Here is a 17,732-nt window from a genome sequence, read left to right on the forward strand (position 1 = left end):
GCAAAATGCAAAATGTGGAGCCACTTTGGAAAACAATCTGGCTGTTCCTGGAATGATTAGGCATAAATTTACAATATGACCCAGCAATTCCAATCCTAGGTAACTATCCAAGAAGAATGAAAACATGTGTCGACACAGGAACTTGTATACAAATGTTATAGTAGGATTATTCATAGCAGCCAAAGGGTGGAAACAATCCAAGTGTCCGTCAATGGGTAAACGAATAAACGAAATGTGACACATCCTTACGTGGGAATATTATTTGTCCGTAAGAAGGAATGAAGAAGCACTGATACATGATTGGACACAGATGAAGCTTGAAAACATGCTCAATGAAAGAAACCAGTCATAAAAGACTACATAATATGTAGTGAGACTACATAATTATGTAGCATGATTCCATTTATATGAAATGTCCAGAATATGGACATCTAAAGGGACAGAAAGTGGATAAATGATTGCTTAGGACAGGGAGGGTGGCTGGGGTGGTAGAAAAGTGATAAGGCCAGGGTATGGGGCTTCATTTCAAGATGATGAAAAGGTTCTAAAACTGATTGTGGAAACAGTTGCACATAGGTGAATGTACTAAAAACCACTGAATTGTACATTTTAATTTTTTAAAAATTTTTTTCTTAAAGATTTTATTTATTTATTTGACAGAGAGAGAGATAGCGGGAGAGGGAACACAAGCAGGGGAGTGGGAGAGGGAGAAGCAGACTCCCTGCTGAACAGAGAGCCCAACATGGGGCTCGATCCCAGGACCCTGAGATCATGACCTGAGCCGAAGGCAGATGCTTAACGACTGAGCCACCCAGGCGCCCCTGAATTGTACATTTTAAATGGGAGAATTGTATGGTATGTGAATTACAGATTACTAAAGCTATTTTTTATAAAGAAGGAAAAAAATTAGATTTCAGACTTAGTACAAAAAAAGAATATAAGATATCTCATTAATTAATTTTTGCATTGATTACAGCTGGAGATGACAATATTTTGGAAGATCCTGACTGCGATGGTGGGAATACAGGATGTCCAGCTTCCATTCAAACGTGCAACACTTGGAGGCACCTTGGTGGCTCAGTCGGTTACGCGTCGTCCTTTGGCTCAGGTCATGATCTCAGGGTCCTTGGATGGAGCCCTGCATCAGGCTCTCTGCTCATCAGGGGGTCTGCTTCTCCCTCTCCCTCTGCTGCTCCCCCTGCTCTCTCTCTGTCAAATAAATAAATAAATAAAATCTTTTAAAAAACAAACAAACAAAAAGCAAATGTGCAACCCTTGGAGGCCTTGGTGGGACTTTGAGTTGTTCTTTAGTTTACTGCCACGGGAGTAAATCACTCATAACTAGAGGTTGAGACCTTTCATGGAGACCAGTGGGTCATCTTGGCAGGGAGAGAGAGGAGATTCCCTGGAAATAGTTTCAAATAGCCTGGTCTAAAAAGCCCCAGATCCAGTTCACCAGAAATCTGCCCTCAGCCCCTTCCTGTAGCATGGGTCATCTCCTGCCTCACATTTGCTCTAGCAAGTCAAACTTGAAGCTCAATAATTGGATTCCAGGGGTAAAACCACTGAGAAAAAGGTGACCTGGGATCATTGTTTCCATTTTGTCATTGAGAGGAAGACTGGACCCACAGGAGGTCAGAAATTGTAGAGCTAAGAAAAGATCCAAGAGAGAGTTTTGCCAAGTTCACTCAATACTTATTTTGTTTTTGCCACAGCTAAATACCACCTGCAGGATTCCGTTTTTGGTTTTTTTTCTTAATAGGCACTTACCATTTTTGCATAAGTCAATTGATATTGAAAGGAAATTTTACTTCATTAGTTAAATAGAAAAGCAGTATAACTTGCCATGACTGATTCAGAAATACAATATAAAATGATTTTAATTAGAAACTGCTGCCTGGAGAGCTTTTAAAAGTCCCATGCCCAGGCCGTCCCCCAGATCTATCGAACTAGAACTCTTCAGTGGACAGAGAAGCCCAGACCTATGTAATTTTCTAAAGTTCTCCTGAGGAAACAAGAGTGTGAACCAAGGCTGAGACCCTCTGGAATGGTGGTATTGCCTGCTACCGCCTCTGTCCCTGAGGCCTGTACCCTGTTCAAAAGAGATCCCCAAGTGATGGAGAGGTCTTCCAGACACCTTAGCCCCAAACTGACTCTTCCCCCCGATGGCATCCAAGGAACTGAAAAGTAACTTTGAAATGGGGGAAAGTTCTCATCTGGGATTTGTAACTGTTTATTTTTTTTTAAGATTTTATTCATTTATTTGTCAGAGAGAGAGAGAGAGCACAAGCAGGGGGAACGGCAGGCAGACAGAGACTCAGGACTCGAACCCAGGACCCTGGGATCATGTTCTGAGCTGAAGGCAGATGCTTAACGCACTGAGCCACCCAGGCATCCCAATTTGTGACTGTTTAATCAGTTGTTCCTTTGCAGTCTAAAATCACCCCGCAGGACATTTGCCCTTTGGAAAACACTGGACCAGAAGATCCCAGGGCGTCTGGTTTCTATTTCTGTGCCATTTTCACTTCAACAGGCTGCTTCCTGGCCAAAGACTCCACAAATTCCTCCCCTCTGTGTGTCTCTGGCAGGAACTCCGGACACCTGCGTTTGCATTACGTTTTTGGACCTATCTTTCTATTTCAACATGAATCTGTCCAGTGGATCACAGCAGAAAACTCTTAAGGCAAACACATCTCTGTCTCCTTTCATTTCCTCTCGAGCAGCCCCTCATTTTCACCCGGGAATGTTTGGCCCTGTAGATGGTTTAAGTCAGCTTTTGCTTTTTTGGATCTTAAAAGGAAGTGTCACCAGGGGAGGGAGAAATGGGAGAGATGGTGCAGAAAGCCACGTGACTTGCAGCGGCACTTCTGCTCTTGAGTTTCTCTTTCCCCCCTCACACACGAGCACCCAAAGACGCCTGCCCCCATCGAGAGGTGAGTCTAAAGTGAAAGCTGGACTTCTGAATGGAGATTCCTATCATCGTTGTTTCCTCTTCTGGCCCCCGGGCATCACGACCAGAAGTGGGCACTTCCCAGCCAGGACTCACGGTTGAAGAGCTACCCTGGAGGACAGCACGGCCTCCAGAACAGACAGTTTAGCTCGCTAAACACAATGTTAAGCAAAGCTCTGATCTCTTCACTTCCTATATTTAAAACCTCGAATGCTGACACACTGTCTACTGCTAGACAGCCAGGCCATTTTATTGCCTCGTCAGCTGTACCCTTCTCTCCTGCTTCCCTTGGAGTCTTGCATCCAGCCTCAGGGGCTCCTCCCTACTCTCTGTGGCAAAGCTGTGCAACTCCAGCTTGCCCATGGTCTCGAATGTCCTTCTCAAGGCTGATTGCAAATATCGCCCCCTCCATGAAACCTAAGGTGATTCCTCGGGTCAAATAACAATGCTAATAGAATTAACAACGATAGCTAGCATGTGCTGAGTGACTGCTGTGGACAGGCACCAAGAGCTCACATGCATGATCTTGACCAAATCATACATTACATAGGATCTCATGATCCCTGCCCTGCCATTCTCTAGCTCTATGACATATGTTGAGTTACTTTTTCTCTCTGTGCTTCATTTTCCTCAGACATCAGTGGGGATTGTAAAGTAACTTCTTCATAAGGTGGTTGTAAGGATAAAATCAGTGAATGCATATAAAGCATGTGGCATAGAACCTGACCCATGGTTTTTGCTCAGTTAGTAGTAGTATTTCTTGTAAGAACTTTACAAGAAGTAAAATACTAATGTGTTAGTATTATCCTCATTTTACAGAAGAAGACACCAAAGCATAGAGAGTTTGGGGGAAAGAGCCCACGTTGAGTGAAGAGCAAGAATTTTCCCTCACTCTGATCTTAACTGGGCTTTGCTCATAGGGCTCAAGCATTGTCCATTGTTTGTGTGTCTGTCTGCTGTCATCTTTCCAGCTTCCTTGTCCATTTTTTCTTCAGTGGACACTAAACTCAAGGAAGGAGAACTATTTGGCATCTCTTGGACACTTGGCCCCTGCATATTCTTACCTCATTTCCCCCACCCCCTCCTGTTCTCCTTATCACTATGTGGCCCCCTCCTTTCAATCTACCGTGACAGTCCCCTGCTTCATGTTATCTGCCTTCACCCTCCCCAGTGGGCATGCTCTCTCTTTCCCTTACGTTCCCCTCGCCCTTTTTGCAGTCTCAGAGCGTTTCTCTCATCCTGTCCTGTTTAAGGGCCAGCTGAGCACTTGGTTTATCTCCCCTGTTAAACTGTAAACTCCTTAGGAAAAGGGGTCCCCTCTCAACCAAACGATACACTATGCATTCAATAAAAGTGTCATGGATGAATGAATGAATGAATGAATGCACTTGTTTCAGTGCTTCCTGGGAGGGGATCTCTGTCTTCCTGGATGTGTTTGGTGCCTGCACTACACTGAAAGCACTTTTGTCCTGAGCACTTTGAAGAGGAGATAATCGTTTGTTCATCCCATTTTTCACGTAGACCAATGAGATATCAAGAGAAGTCATATTCACTATGATTCTTAGTGCAGAATTCTGAGCTTTATTATACTGTGGCAAGTTGTATGCACCCTTTCCAAAGTTGCAATCAGTCAGTACAAATTCGACCCACAGACATGTTTGTTGTAGTGATTACAATATTGTTTTTTAGTATATGTGCTGCCGAAGCGAGCACGACAATATTGTTTTTTTTAAAAAACTGAATTGGAGGTGTAGCCACTTTGGAAGTCGGCTTGATGGTTTTTTACAAGACTGCACGTACTTTGACCATACAATCCAGCAATCACACTCGTTGGTATTTACCCAAAGGAGGTGAAAACTATGTGCCCACAAAAACCTGCACATGGATGTTTATAGAAGCTTTCTTGATAAGTGCCAAAACTTGGAAACAACAAAGACGTCTTACAATAGGTGAATGAATAAATAAACTGCAGAACATCCAGACAATGGAATATGATTCAGCACTGAAAAGAAATGAGTATTAAGTCATGAAAAGACATGAAGGAAACTTAAATGCATATTACCAAGTGAAAGAAGTCAATCTGAAAAGACTACATACTGTATGACTTCAATTCTATGACATGCTAGACAAGGCAAAATTATGAAGACAATAAAAAGATCAGAGGTTGCCAGGAACTGCAGAGAAGAGGGATGAAAAGGTGGACACAGAGGATTTTTAAGACAGGGCAAATAGTCTATATGATATCTTAACGGTGGATATATGTCATCATACATTTGTCCAAACCCACAGAATATACAACACCAAGGGTGAACCGTAATGCAAACTATGGACTTTGGCTGATAATGACATGTCAGTGTAGGTTCATCCATTGTAACCAATGTACCACTCTAGTGATGATGGGGAGGATGTGTATGTGGGGGGTGGGGCAGATGGTATATGGGAATTCTCTGTACCTTCCCCTCAGTTTTGCTGGGAATGTTAACTGCTCTAAAAAATAAAGGTCTTAATATTTAAAAATCGAATTTGAATGCATTTAGATGAGGTGTGAGGACCCTAGTATTTTGGTATCTCCAATGCCATCCAGAATCACACATGGGGCACCCTTCACCTGTTTACTTTTCCTACTGGCTCCTAAAAGCCCCAGATTTTGTCATCCTGCAAGTTTAGCAGAATAAGGGGCCTTGACTTCAAGCCTTAGCTCTAAAAGTTTCCAATAGAACAATGAGAGAGTCTGAATAGATATAATCCATTCAAATACAATAATTTTGAGTGGATATAGAAGAAAATGACATAGGAGCCTCTGAAACTGTAATTAAGGACCATTTTGTTGCATTAGTTTTATGACCATGGGCCCTGAGAGTTCTTGTAGCCTTCAGCAGTACCTGAGCATCTGCTGGGGAATATTTTTATAATTTGTTAATCAACAACACCAATTCTGTGTCCGATTTCATTCTAAAGACTCAAAGACTTAGAAGAGAATGAGGCATCAAAGAACTTCATAATCTATGTCTCTAGCCCTGGAGGACAGCAGTCTTCAAATAATAAAAATAACAGGTACAGAGTGTCTGATAAGCCAGGTTCTATTCCAAAAGCATAAGTCCTCTCTATGTAGTACCTACTTCAATCTTCACAACCTACTTTACCTTTGTGGTAAGTACTAGAAAAGGCACCTACATTTTAACATGAGGAAGGTATAGCACGGAAAAATTGAGTACCTTTCCCAGTGCCATATAAACAATAAATCTGTGTTTAAGCATCTGGGCTCTTGGATACCATCACATTTAACTATGTCCTATATTCCACCTCAAAAGGTAGCATGAGTTTACTTTAAATGAAATACGTAGAGAGAAAAGGCGGCTCCAGGTCAGGTCATCCAAGCTTAAAAGGATATATCACTGTTTCCCACCCCAGCCTCCAAGGAAGTCATGCTTTTTCTGCATAAATTAACCACTGGACCCACTCTCCCTGTGGCATGCCATGACCAAAGTCAGCCGACCCAGAAGGAAACTCCAATGGCTACACCATGCAGAGAGGACTCGGACCATTCAACGGGATGACACGAGTGAGACATTTCGAAGGCTAGGATTTCCCCCGAGGAAGTGTCTCTCTGGTCAACTGCCAGGTGGAATGAGATAGCCTAAAGCCAACCGAAGAACTCTTCTTCATTCTCATGCCTAAAGGGTTACCAGTGAGGACACATCCTACCTCTGTGTGGTACTGTGGGCTCTCCCGCTGATTTCCTGGGTCCAGCCATCACAAGGATGATGTAAGGATATCTTCCAGTTGCCACGGGAACTGGTTTCATCGGTGTCTCAGTCGACCTGGAAAATTTACATACATGATGTCATGCAGAAAGAGAAAGTTAAACTGCCTTAAAGTCAACTGGTTCTACCGACTATTATTCTTTGAGATAGCATGATATTTATATTGCAGCAAAGTTCTGGAGCATTCCTAAGACAGGTCTGCTCATTTGCTCACTCGCTAATCCTCACACTTTTTCTCACTCACCAAGAATGGCATCCAGCTAAGAAAATAGATGAGAGCAACCAAAGAAATATGCTGGTAGAGCAGGTGTTAAATTTCTTCTCCCCATGTTCTACAATTGCCTTCTGAAAGGATGTTCCTGATTACAAAGGGCAATGCCACAAGGCTTAGCCAGCTTAACTGCAGGTTCTGACAACAACCAACCCTTCAGAATCTAGCATTCATTTCTTCATCAAAGGCTCCAAATCACTATTGCATATCGCATACTCACTTCCTCTTTATTCAACAGTGCATGCTTTCACGCTTTTGCTGAAGATCTGGATGCATTTCTCCCGCTTTTCCTCCTCTCTCCACTATCCAAAGTAGTCAGACTGGGTTCGCACTCTGAGGCATCCCTATGGATTTAAGGGCAGATAGGATAGAGTTTTCAGAAAGAGTGGCAATGTTGTTTCCTGGAATCCTAACACAAAATGTTACTATGTACTCAAAGATGGCTTTGGATTTAGCAGCAAAGGATGATCTCAGTTCTATAATCAGAAACCAATATGTCTAGTTATGTGGTCCCCACACTGTCCACCAAATCACCCCCAGGGTACCATGTAAATTCACAGAAGTGCTGTGAGATATTTGAAATTCCCCAAAGGAAACGCGGGATACTCAACACCTGTTGAACACTGCACCGACTCAGGGCTATTCTGAGTGTCAATGTTAGACACTCGTTGCCACGTTCCTTTCGGTGATGGCCTATCTCTGCCAAGCTGTGTTTCCAGCAGCGTGAGGAAATCGGTGTGGAACAGGAAACAAAGGCAGCAACGTCCAATCTGATCCCCCACACAGCCCATTAGTAATCGGGTGACTTGAGAAGCAACAGAATTATCATTTTCTTCTTTCCACTTCTGTGTTATCATTTTTTTCAAATGACTACTAAAAAGTTGTTAGAAGGTGGCGCCTGGGTGGCTCAGTCGTTAAGCGTCTGCCTTCGGTTCAGGTCATGATCCCAGGATCCTGGGATCGAGCCCCACATTGGGCTCCCTGCTCCGCGGGAGGCCTACTTCTCCCTCTCCCACTCCCCCTGCTTGTGTTCCCTCTCTCGCTGTGTCTCTATCAAATAAATAAATAAAATCTTTAAAAAAAAAGTTGTTAGAACATAAAGACTTATGAAGCTGTCTGGACCCAACTACTTAAGTGAAACCATCAGGTATCTCTTTCTGCTGCAGGGGTCAGTGAGAAAAAGCCACTGAGGCACGCAGGGCTCTGTCAGCTGAGAAGGTTTAGAACCCTCCTGTCGAGTGGAGTCGAGTCAGTAATGTTTTACAGCTCCCGGGGACCTCCTCTGTCCTGCTCTTGTTAGAAGCATACCTGCATGTTGGTGAGGGTGTTGTAGCGGCTTCCGCTCAGGGACTTTTCCACCTGTCCGTGCTAGAAGTGCCCATGCCACAGGCCATCCCAACTACAGTACCAGCCTGGGGCCTGCCCAGCCCAGCCGGGCACCTCCCACAGTCCTCTGCTCTGCTCGCACTGGCGTCCCTTCAGCTCCTCAGACACATGCAGCGCTCTCTCATTATGGGGACTTCTTGCTTGCTCTTACCCTGGTTCACTTTCAGGTCCCATCTTAAATGCCACCTCATCAGACAGGCCTCCCCTGACCTACTGCAGCACCGTCTCCCTGCTGTTCCATCCCACCCACCATTCATTTCCTTCATAGTATTTTTGTCGTCTACACATACACATTTACCTCCGATGGGGCAGAGTCTGTCTGTTTGCTCACAGCTGTGTCCACAGAACTTAGCACAGTGCCTGGTACCTAATTGTCATTCGAGAAGTGACTATGAGGTAAACAAATGCCAGAATTTTAACTGTCAAGCCCAAAGCATTCAAAAGGCTTTTCTGGAAAACAGCCCTTCACATAAAAACATGGGCCAGTTCTATCAGCAGCCCAGGGCAGAGGTCTCCGGTCCAGGGTGGTAGCTGAGATCATGAATCCCAGACACTCATTCTGTCTCTACCTCCAGGGTCTTTGCCTAAAAAAGGGTTGTTATGAGGACTAACTATAAAGCTTTTAATTGGTGTCTGGCAAGAAACAAATGTTCTAAATAAAAGTTAGCTGCCATTACAAGGACAGCACTCAAGAACTCCTCAATGATGCCCACCTATCATTCTTAGGGGAAGTTTCTGCCTCAGAAACTGATGGGTCCAAATGACTCTTGCTCATTTTGGAATACACGGATCACTGCAAAAGTTGATACATGGGCAATCAATTCCCAGACTCATCGGTATCCCTTGCTCAACTCATGATTGGAACCACAACTTGGACTATCCAATTGGATGACAGAAATGGAGAGTATTTGCTGGATTGCTGCTCATTTGTCTAGATGTGGCCTGCACTATGGCACCAAACACTGAGTGTGTTTGCTTGATCCTCCCAACCCTTTGCTTACTTCCTCTTAACCAGCCCTCTTCATCTTCTAGGCTTATATGTAAGCCCAGTGCACCCTGATACCTGTCCAGTGGTACCTGGGGAGTTCATACTCACAGAGTGGAAGGCTGTGTGGCTCCCTCCCCTTTGCAGTGGGAGGATGCATGAGTGCCGTCTCCGTCCATTCATACTGGATTGCTGTTGCACTCTCTTTTCTGAGACTTCTGTCCCCCAGTCTCTCCCCACCTGGCCCTCATATCTGGATGCATCATTCTCGAAAACCACTGGAATCACATCTCCTCCTCCCCTCCTATTTCCCACATATCAGAAAACCATTTATTCCTCTGACCTCCTATATATGGCTTGGCTGAGGATAATGCCTTTCCTGCTAACCTGAGTTGCCCTCACTTTGTAAGCATAATGTAGGCTGGTCGTGCATGACAGATGGTACTGATGGACTCGAACATGGGCCGTGTCTCAATCTCAGCTTCTCTACTTACTAGCTACATTTTCTTTGGCAAGTTAACTTCACATCTATGAGCCTCAGTTTTCTCACCTGTAAAGTGGGCAGGACAGTACCTACCTCATAGTTTTGTTGCATCCTAGATGGGAAAACACACGTGAAACACAGCATGGTACCTGGTAGACAGAAGCACACTCAAAAATGTTGTCTTATTGTTTCTCATGCAAACTCCTCGTTCTTCAGGTCTCAGCTTAGACATCACCTCTGCTGGGAAGCCTTCCGTGACTACCACCCCAAAGACAAGTAAAATTCTAAAGCACCCTGTGATGATCATCATCGTAAGATATGTCACACTGCAGTGTCATTGCCTCTGGGTTCTTTGGTGGCCCTCTAGGATCCGTGAGAGCATCACAGCAGGGGACAGTGTTCCTACTACTACACTGCCATAGCATCTGGCATAGAGAAGGTGCTCAGTAACATGACAGGTGGTCAAATGAAAAGTAACTAAACAAACAAAGGCAAAATCATTATTAAAGCTTTGCTGTTTGGTGACCTATTAATTGCTCCATTGTAGGACCAGAAACTCACCTGTCAGCCAACCACATTCCCCTTTTTTTTTTAAAAGATTTTATTTATTTATTTGAGAGAGGGAATGAGATAGAGAGAGCACGAGAGGGGGGAGGGTCAGAGGGAGAAGCAGACTCCCTGCTGAGCAGGGAGCCCAATGCGGGACTCGATCCCGGGACTCCAGGATCATGACCTGAGCCAAAGGCAGTCGCTTAACCAACTGAGCCACCCAGGCACCCCCACATTCCCTTTTTATATTATTTAATTTTAATGACAGTTGCCATCTATTGATCCACCTTCTACACGAAATGTAATTTGATCCTTCTATGTACTCTCTGAGGTGGGCACTACCAGTGGTCCCCTCTTCCTCAGATGAGGAAACTGAGGTTCAGAATGTTGAAGGAGTTTGCCCAAGATCATCTATCTGGCAGAACAGAACAGAGACCAAAACTCAAGACCGGTCAACGACAGCGTCTGTTCACTGTGCTGCTTCTTGCTAGGACTGAGGATGCTGCTCCTCCTTTTGCTAAATTTCTCTGGCCTTCCAGAGACTACAGAGTGGCATTTCGTTATCCGTGGTGCTTATGTCACAAACACGATAATGCCTTAGGCGTAAATTAGTTTGGTAACTAACCGCCCAGGACCTAGCCACATTTTCACCTTGCCATTATTTAACTTTCATGCCTTATCAGTTCTCCCCAAACAGAGTGGAGCTTGTTGGAGGCAGTGCCGAAGTCATACAATTCTATCTCCTATGGTCTCCTATGATCTAAAGGAACATTTCTCACCTGTTCAAAAACATAAATAAAATTGTTTCTATTTGGTTGTTACATATTCATGTAAAATGACTGAAAGATCATCACCAAATGTGATGGGTAAGTTCGGACAGCCTGCCCAGGATCTGTGATATAAACAATTTTCACACTGGGGAGTCCAGAAGGCACCTAAAGAAGACAGACTTAATAACACTTAATAACCTTTGTACTATTTGATTTCTTTTAACGAGGGGCCTGAGTTATTTTTTAAAAGTACCATCAAAAATAAAGAAAGGTATATCGATAAGTAGATAGGATTTTCAAAGCCAAAACTTGGAGAGAAAATGACAGGGCAGGAGACCAAGGTCGATAGCTACCTTCCAGGGCAGATCTCCAGAGCAAGATACAAAAAAAGCCCAGATGAATATAACTTCCTAATGAACGGAGAGTCCCAAATCAATCAGCAGTCACAGTGGGAGATGTTCCAAATCTCAGGCTCTGATTTTTGGTCAAGCTACTTCCTGTCTAGAGAATTCCATGCTCCAAGGAATTCCAGCAGCTGGAATATGCTTTATTGAATGGTGATTTAACAATTTACCCTACAAATGCAGGGGGGGGGCAGTTGATACGTAATAATCGTCTTTTGGTTTGGGTTGATGTGGAAAGGGGTCCCCTTTGGTAGTACTTCACCCCAGAAGCTTGCCCTCTCCACCTTGGATCCACCCTGCCTTGTTCTACCTGTCTCAGGTGACAGCAATACCAGACAGTGTTCCCACTTCTTTCTTAACAGAAGCATTTAAACACCTCAGGGGGGGCGCCTGGGTGGCTCAGTTGGTTAAGCGACTGCCTTCGGCTCAGGTCGTGATCCTGGAGTCCTGGGATCGAGTCCCGCATCGGGCTCCCTGCTCAGCAGGGAGTCTGCTTCTCCCTCTGACCCTCTTCCCTCTCGTGCTCTCTCTCTCTCATTCTCTCTCTCAAATAAATAAATAAAATCTTAAAAAAAAAATTAAAAAAAAATAAAATAAACACCTCAGGGGTCCTACAGCCCAGGACACACCCACTTCCTTCCGGATGTCTGCACACCCATTCCTTTCACTGGGATTAACATAAATTTGCCCTTAGAGGGAGACGAACCATGAGAGAGGATGGACTCTGAAAAACAAACTGAGGGTTCTAGAGGGGAGGGGGTGGGAGGATGGGTTATCCTGGTGATGGGTATTAAGGAGGGCACGTTCTGCATGGAGCACTGGGTGTTATGCACAAACAATGAATCATGGAACACTACATCACAAACTAATGATGTAATGCATGGTGATTAACATAACAATAAAAAATTTAAAGAAAAAAATTGCCCTTAGAAAGGAAGAGAAAAAGATTTCCATATGCAAATGAAAACATCCATGACAAAGTGGAGCTCTTGCCTTCCTCAGCAAGTCAGTCCGGTCTAGCTGGCAAAGAAGCCCACGTGGGGGATGAACTTGAGCAGTGATGACATCTGACCTACTGCCTTCAGAGCACAGGCCCAGATGGAAGGATGACTTTCTAGAAATGTGACTGGACTCATTGTTGAAGGGGAAGAGGTTGGTGAAAACATCTCAGCCCCTTTAAAAAAGAAGCTGACGTTAGGGATCTTTTACAAAGCGTTAAAACAAAAAATGTATATTTGAAGGACACTTGAAAAACTGAATGAGATTACTTCAGGCTGTCCCCTGCCTCCAAGAAACCCCACACATGACAGAGGCCCCTCTGTCACCACCCAGAAAGTCTAGCGCTTCAGCAGTGACGCAGCAATTTTCATCCCAGGAGCACCTTCAATTATACGAAATAAATGTGGATCATGAGCTAAACTAGGACTATCTGGCTCTAGAACGCAAATTCCTAACCACTACCTACTCTGCCTTTCTTGTGTGCTTTGTTCGTGTCTTTTTTCAATGACATTTTTTTTCTGAATAGAAAAGTAATCCAAGTTCATGATAGGCATTTTGGAAAATTGAGGAAATCATAAAGAAGAAACCAAAAATCATCTACAATCATGCCACTCAGATAGTCACTGTTAAAATTTTGGCCATAGAACCCCAGGTCTTTTTTCTTTGTCTCTCTTTCCTTCCCATCCCCCGCCCCAGTCTTTTTTCTTAGCACACATCTCCCACGAAGGTGGGAGCTACTTCCCATGCCCCTGAACTAGAAGTGTCCCTTCAAAAGCTACTAATCATTTGGGAGAAGAACACCTGGACTTGAGTGATAGCTACATAATTGTATCTCTTCACTTCGTTGACAGCCCTAACCACTTGGGCTCACCTAACAGATATATTTGACTCTCAGTTGCCTACCTGGGTTCTGATGAAGGAAAAAACGTTAGGATTTGACGCCAACGGCCAAGAAAGAATTCTTGTGACGTCTTTGGTGCAAAACGTGGTTTTATTAAAGCAAGGGGACAAGACCCGTGGGCAGAGAGAGCCGCACTGGGGTCATGAGAAGTGGCCCATTATATACTTTCAAGTTGGGAGGGGGTTAGGGATAGTATAAGTCTCCAAGGAATTTTGGAAGCAAGCTTTCGAGGACCTTGAGGGGGCTGGCTATTGTTGGGAAAAGGTCATTTATTAACGTCTAATAAAACCTTAGTCATGAGACCCTTCCGATGTGTATCAGTGGGCCGTATGCTTGGGGGATGATTACCAACAAGTACCTTGGGGGGGGGTAGAGATAAAGGAAGTTTCCAAAGGAATTTTTATATTTTTTAAACATTTTTAAAGATTTTATGTATTTATTTGAGAGAGAACAAGCAAGAGATCAAGAGCACAAGCAGAGGGAGAAGCAGGATCCCCGCTGAGCAGGGAGCCCAGTGATGTGGGAAACAAAGGCAGAAGAAAAATTATTAAATTTCCTTATTACCTACAGCCCGTTGACAAGATCCTGAAACAGGCAGAGTGACATTCCTCTAGGGACTCAACTGCCTCGATGTTAATACTTTGCTAAGGGCAAAAGGCAATCCTAGCCTGACCACCTCCCACCCGACTGACACCAGGATCCTGTGAGTCTACTTTAACATATAGAAATTCCTTTGGAAACTTCCTTTATCTCTAAACACCCCCAAGATCCATGTTGGTAATCATCCCCCAAGCATACGGCCCACTGATATACATCTGAAGGGTCTCATGACTAAGGTTTTATTAGATGGTAATAAATGACCTTTTCCTAGCAACAGCTAGCCCCCTCAAGGTCCTGAAAACCCTGCTTCCAAAATTCCTTAGAGACTTACACTATCCCTAACCCCCTCCCAACGTGAAAGTATATAATGGGCCACTCCTCAGGACCCCAGTGCGGCTCTCTCTGCCCACGGGTCCTGTTCCCGTGCTTTCATAAAATCAATGAAGTCTTTGCACCAAAGACGTCTCAAGAATTCTTTCTTGGCCATCGGCTTCGAACCCTAATAACATCTTTCCTACATCACCAGGACTCCAGGATGATATGTTAAAGTAAACTCGCAGGACTCTGGGGGTTGGGCTAAGATTGCCTTTTGCCCTTAGCAAAGTATTAACATCAAGGCAGCTGAGTTCCTAGAAAATGTCATTCTTCCTGTTTCAAGGACTTGTCAATGGGCTGTAGATAGTAAGGAAATTCAATAATTTTTCTTCTGACTTTGTTTCCCACATCAGTTTCCACCTAGTTGGAATATCCATTCCCTGGGATATTGATCCTCTCCACAGCGCAGGGCAAACCCAACTTGTCTAAAACCTTGACTTTCATTGTAAGCCCACTCTCCTTCTCAGTGATCAGTTTATAGGTGACCAGGGAGATGAGAAGAATATGAGGACTTCTGGGACAAATTCTTTGCTCCTAAGAAAGACACAAAGACAAAAATGGTCTTTTATTATCTTAAATGCTATCCTGTGTGGATTAATGCCTGGAATTGCAAAGCTATTTTGGGAGATTGAGAAAAGCTCGCTGGAGAGTAATGCCCAAAGCACCTTAACTGATCCAGACAGAATATGCTAGGAGATCTCTAGCAAGACATAAGAAACCACGAGACACAAAATACAGTCGTAAGAGCAATTTACAGAAAAATATGTATAGTATGGTCCCATTTCTATAGCCAGATAGATATAAATACATAGAAAAGGGTTGGGAGTGGACTCCAGAAGAATATACACCAAAATATTGGCCATGGTGACCTCTGAAGTCATGTGAACTAGGGCTTCAGCTTTTTATTCTATATATATTTGTATTGTTTGAAGTTTTTATAGTAGCATGCGTGCATGTCTTGCTTGCATAATTTTTTTAACATTTTTAATTTTAAGAAGCATATGTGACTTCCCCTTTCTTTGGGCAACTTGTATTAGAAGCTCAGAGCATTCTTTAAAAAAAAAAGGTTTTGTGGTCGAAAAGTTCTTCAAGTTATTTTCAGTTTCTAGGGGGATCCTCTTCATCTTACGGGCTCAGCGTGCCTGCTATTAGTCAGTGGACATTCCTTTCCCATAGGAAGAACCACAGGGAGATCACAGGTTTGGTTCTGTTTGCTTAGGGCCAGGATGTGGATTGTGAAGTGAGACAAGGTGATAAACCTCTTCTGTGAAATCAGGACAAACAGCATTTGGCTGACATTACAGGAGTGTTGGCTGGCCTTGTGAGGATTCAAAGATAAGAACAGCCAAGGATGTGTCTCCGGGCAATGGGGCACCCGAGTTGTGCAGAGTGTCTCAAAGGGCAGGCCCCAGCCCCCACATCAGAATCACCTGCAAGCTTGTTAAAACGCAGGTTCCTGGGGCGCCTGGGTGGCTCAGTCATTAAGTGTCTGCCTTCGGCTCAGGTCATGATCTCAGGGTCCTGGGATCGAGCCCCGCATCGGGCTCCCTGCTCTGCAAGAAGCCTGCTTCTCCCTCTCCCACTCCCCCTGCTTGTGTTCCCTCTCTCGCTGCGTCTCTCTCTCTGTCAAATAAATAAATAAAATCTTAAAAAAAAAAAAATAAAATAAAATGCAGTTTCCTGAGCCCTGTCCCTGATCTACTGACTAATAATCTCTGAAGGTAGGGCCTGAGAACCTGAATTCTTTATTACCTGAAAGAACTACTTTCTCTGGATAAACTGGACTCATCAAAATAGTCCTATGGGGCCCGATGTGGGGCTCTCTGCTCAGCAGGGAGCCTGCTTCTCCTTCTTCCTCTGCCTGCCACTTCCCCTGCTTGTACGCTCTCTCTCTCTCTCTGTGTCAAATAAATAAAATCTTTTTTAAAAAAAAATAGTCCTATGGGGCAGAAATGGGGCAAAGGCAATTTCTTCTTTCTCATCCTGGTTATCTGTATGCTCAGAGCCAAATGAGGGGCTCAGCTGGAGCCACCAGGTTTCCTGGCATGAGGACTATCAGGAGCTCTATTTCTGGCTCCTCATATTATTCTGTCACTCAACTTCTGTGTCCCCTAGCAAGCTACCAAAGTCTTCCTGGGACAGGCAGAATCAATCAATCAATCAATAAAGCAGCCATTTATGAAGCACTTAACCAGGATGCTGTGCTAAGCGCATTACATCTGACCTCCTTTAATCTCACAACAAACCTAAGATCAGGTACTATTATTAATCCCATTTTACAGACGTGGAAACTGAGGCTTAGAGAAGTTAAGTAATGTGCACAGCAGGGGCTGGAATTCAGGTCTCTAACACGAGAGTCCATGCTCTTAAACATCTACAGCTACTTGTCCGTGCTATAGGTGAAGAGTGGCCGCCCCACCCTTTTCACACAGGACTGGACCTGCAATCTGAGTGGAAAGGGGGATGAGGGCTTACCTTAAACCTTCTTTTCCATAACTAGCACACTATTTTTACTTAGATTTTATGTTCAAATCAGTTTTTTCTTGTCACAGAAGGGCTCACCTATAGTGATGCAGCCACCATAAATGAATTAGTAAAACTATTGCACGTCGGTTTTATAAGAAGTTTTCCGTTCAGTAAGCTTTGATGATTTGTTGGGGGTAATAAATATATTTTTACAGAAAGAACCCTTGCCAAGTTGATACATATTTTAATCTATGGATGTGTGTGTGTGAGTGTGTATGTGTAGCATATAACAACGAAAATCAAACTGTAGAAAGGTCCCTTCCCCATCATCGTCTAGCTATATTCCTCAGAGATGCCCATCGTACAAAGCAAAAGTGCTCTCAGACACACACACACACACACACACACACACACACACACACACACGGTATCATACAACCAAAATACAATGCAACTTACTTTGTTCATATCTACAAATGTCTTGGATACAGGACGCTTTGCTTTGTTAATTTGAGAAGAACTTCTGTTTCACTTGAAGCCTACAAGGCAGAGGAGAGGGGAGAAGGCGCTCTGAGCTGGAGGTAATGTCTCCGCCCAAGCCAGAGCACCAGGTCGGATAACCAGTGGGACCGCCAAGTCAGCAGCACCCGCCCTCTCTGGATGGGACAAGCGGAGGGAGGAAGTGTGCGCTTGGGAAGCTCGGCTGCTCTCGCCCGGGTTTCCAGCCCCCTCTCCCCTCCCCCCGCAGAAACTACAAGGAAAGTTAGCATGGGAATCTGCGCCCCACCTGAAACTCTGCGGGGACCCCGGAACTTCCCACACGGCGGG

At 44.2% G+C, this 17,732-nt stretch overlaps 1 long non-coding RNA gene across 1 annotated transcript; it reads right to left on the bottom strand.

Annotated features, from left to right (window-relative positions):
• Positions 1 to 961: 961 nt before the first annotated feature.
• Positions 962 to 17,436, bottom strand: LOC141371427 (uncharacterized). Its single transcript, XR_012376380.1, has 4 exons — positions 17,364 to 17,436; positions 7,206 to 7,329; positions 6,656 to 6,771; positions 962 to 1,209 (listed from the first exon to the last, which is right to left on the bottom strand). It is a non-coding gene; the product is annotated as an uncharacterized lncRNA (long non-coding RNA).
• Between the last annotated feature and the right edge of the window lie 296 nt (positions 17,437 to 17,732).

Source organism: Callorhinus ursinus, unplaced genomic scaffold, assembly GCF_003265705.2.
Source record: "Callorhinus ursinus isolate GAN/ISIS: 27379988/994484 unplaced genomic scaffold, GSC_fseal_2.0 scaffold3, whole genome shotgun sequence".
NCBI lineage: Eukaryota > Metazoa > Chordata > Mammalia > Carnivora > Otariidae > Callorhinus > Callorhinus ursinus.